This window comes from Tympanuchus pallidicinctus, unplaced genomic scaffold (assembly GCF_026119805.1).
Source record: "Tympanuchus pallidicinctus isolate F22 unplaced genomic scaffold, pur_lepc_1.0 scaffold14, whole genome shotgun sequence".
Lineage (NCBI taxonomy): Eukaryota > Metazoa > Chordata > Aves > Galliformes > Phasianidae > Tympanuchus > Tympanuchus pallidicinctus.
Genome location: NW_026294659.1, coordinates 6,168,157 through 6,171,698, shown reverse-complemented (window position 1 = coordinate 6,171,698; position 3,542 = coordinate 6,168,157).

Below are 3,542 nucleotides of genomic sequence, written 5' to 3'. Positions count from 1 at the left end.
TTCTTTCCAAAGGATGGAAAGAAATGTACAGGACTAACTGTGGATAACTCATCTTCCTCTGATTATGGCAATCAGGGTAAAAGACTGATGTAACACACTGTTAAGGTGGATAATAGATTATATTGTCTGTAATCTTATTCTTAAAAGTCACAGAACATTGTAGCTCAATTATACAGTTATTAGGAAAAAAAAGAAAAAAAACCTCATTTTTTAGATTTTTTAGAAAGGTGAAACTATTTTGACACTGTTTGATATACTTCAGTGAAAAAAGATTTTTTTTTTTCACTATAGGTTTCAGAGGGATTAAAAGCGATGCTAACCATTAATCTTACATCATGAGCAGAGCTAAAAACTCTCACACTCTACAAGGTTTTTAAGCATAGTTGTAGCATACCCAGAGCAAGACTTCTAGCAGCAGAAATTGTTTGTTTGGTTTCAGACAGACCTCCAGCTCAGTAGTCTAAAGAGCTACTTACTAAATGGAAATTTCACTCTTTCTGTTCCACACTCCAGTGAATCAGGTAAGAAGAAAATGCTCACTTTAAGCATGTACTTACATTCTTTGATGGACCGGGACCATGACAGGAGTTCTTGATCTTCAGCAGACAATTAGTGCATAAGGAAAAGGCTGATGGAACTGGGCTTGTTTAGCTTGGATAAGTCTCTGGGGAGGCCTCATTGTGGCCTTCCAGTACTTGAAGGGAGCACATGAACAGGAGGGGTAATGAGTGTTTACATGCATTGATAGTGATAGGACAAGGGGGGATGGTTTCACACTAATACAAAGGAGTCACATTGCCCAAGGAGGTTGTGGAAGCCCTATCCCCGGAGGCATTCGAGGCCAGGCTGGATGTGGCTCTGGGCAGCCTGGTCTGGTGGTTAGCAGTCCTGCACATAGCAGGGAGGTTGAAACTAGATGATCTTTGAGGACCTTTTCAAGCCAGGCCATTCTATGATTCTTTGATCTCAAGGGAGGTGGGAGGCAAATGGATGAGGCCAGGCTCTTCTTGATGGTGTGTAACAAAAGCACAAGGATTAATGGCCTAAAACTTGTACATAGGAAGTTCCATACTTACACGCAGAAGAACTTCTTTATGATAAGGGTGAGGGAGCACTGGAACAGGCTGTCCGGAGAGGTTGTGGAGTCTCCTTCTATGGAGATATTCAAGACCCATCTGGACAGCTAGCTGTACCACCTGTTGTAGGGTTCCTGCCTTAGCACAGGGATTGGACTCAGTGATGTTTCGAGGTCTTTTCCAGCCCCTGTGTTTCCATGATTTCCCCATTTTCTTTGCCTGCAGGCACCCATAGTCCCCAAAAGCACTTCAGCAGCTGTGATGTGAAATGAAAGCTGGTAACTGGTGGCCAGCTGTATCATCTCCCTCCCTCTGGTTCATGAATTGTGTCTCTCTGGCACCGAGGGCCCCTTCTGACAGTGGGTTGTCCCTGTGCTATGAGGCAGTCCTTCTCTGCAGAGCGCCATGGCCCTTGCACAGCTTCAGTGTCCTGGCGCAGTTGTGCTACCATTCTCCTCTGGCATTACCGTGCAGTTCTGTTTCCATCATGACTCACTCACCGAGAGCAGCTGCCTCGGAGCCAGACCAGCCAGAGCCAGAGCAAGCAATCTCAAGGTAGGAGGCGGTGCGTGGCTTCCTCCACCAGGGAAACACCGAGACAACAGAGCTGCGTGCCATCAGGGAGGCACAGCTAGAGAGAGTCAGACAGATTCATGTGCAGTCTGCATTGAAAGCATGGTCTGGAGCCAGACAGCCACAGCTCCCCCACTGATGTATCCAGCAGTATAAGCAGTAACGAGAAATGGAAAATTGCCATGAGAAAGACTAGCAAGAGGGGGATGCCTGCCTGCAAGCCTGAGGTGCCTCTGCAGAGCCCTTGCAGACTCAACGAGTTCTCAGAGAACTGGTGGATGAAGTTGCCAAGCTGCTCTGCATCGTATTTCAGAGGTCATGGAAGTGTGGTGAAGTTCCCCCTGACTGGAAAAGGGGAAATATAACCCCCAATTTCAAGAAAGCAAAAAAAGAAGATCCAGGGAGCCACAGGCCAGACAGCCTCGTCTCTATGCCTGGAAAGATCATGGAGCAGATCCTCCTGAAGGCCATACTGAGGCACATGGAAAATAAAGACGAGGTGATTGGTGGTAACCAATAGGGCTTCACCAAAGGTAACTCCCCTTCTATCCATTATTCCTTCCTCTCCAACATCTGGTTCCTCCTTCATGTTGAGATTTCAAGGTGCCCTATTCTACATCCCAAGCAATGATTGGGGTGAAGAAAGGTGGTCAAAGGTGCCTTTAGAGCCTTTCCCCAGCCCCTTGCAGGGGCCCACAGCTATGGGGCTAGTCAACTCCTGTGACAGCACAGGGAAGGGCTAGAGTTCCTCAGCCCATGGGTCTCTGGTTCTTCCTCATCTGGGAAACAGCAGTCTTTCACCACATAACCCAGCACTACCTCATTGCTGTAAGGTCCATATGGGACTTTGGAAATGTTACAAACAACAAGTAAAACAGCTGTTGTGGAAGGGGAGGTGATGTGCAGTGGTGTAACGTCAGCACCTTCAGCATTGGCCATCACCTGCTGCCAGCGTGGCATGCAGGCACGTACACAGCAGGGGCAAGGATGAGTGAAGCAAAAGAGAAAGAATGAGAATGAGAGGGGTGAAGGAGAGCATGAGCATCAGGCAGAGATGATCTGGAAGGGTGCTGCTAGAGAGGCAGCTGGCCTCAATCTGCTGCACACAGAAAGGTCAAGGATGAAGGAGGCACAGAGAAATGACAGGAGGGCAGGCAAGAACAGAATGCGTCATCTGACGTGGAGAGAGATGGGCGCTTCAGGACTTGCTCTTCATCTGCAAATGCAAGGAAATGGAAACACACCATGAAAGAGGGTGCAAAAAATAAGTAAGCAGACAGATAAAGAAATAGACATGACACAAGCAGAGTCGGAAGTAGAAATATAAGCGAGCAGGAGGGAGAGGACTCATGTTAAACTACCTGGCTAGGCTGAAGGGAATTCTCCAAGAGTTCAGAGAGAAACAGACCTATACCTCTAAGTCAAAACACAGGAAGAGCTCTGAGCGTGAACAACAAAGTAACCTGCTTTGGCAAGGCATGTGTTTGGAAGACATTCTGCAGGAGACACAACATACCCACAGCAGGGGTTTTGGCATCCTGTGGAAATGCCCATCCCTGTGCAGACACAAGCTCTGCTGTGGGAAGTATGCTCCCCTTGCAGACCAGTTCATGGTCATGCCATGGGCGAGGATGAGAGCGCTGCGTGTAGCCTGAGCTCTCGCGCTGTCCAGCTCCATCTGTGAGGGGAGAAATGCCTTGAGACACTCGCTCAGCAGCCCCCAGTGCCCTGCGGTGCACCTGGGCTCCCAGGGCAGGAGCTGCTGTGAAAATAAGGCAGGAGAATGTCACGATGGGAACCCGTAGCACTTCACCTTCTTGCGCCTGGAAATCCTCCCATTCCAGCCTTTGCACAGCCTGGACGCAAACACGGTGAGTGTGTCCAGGACTGTGT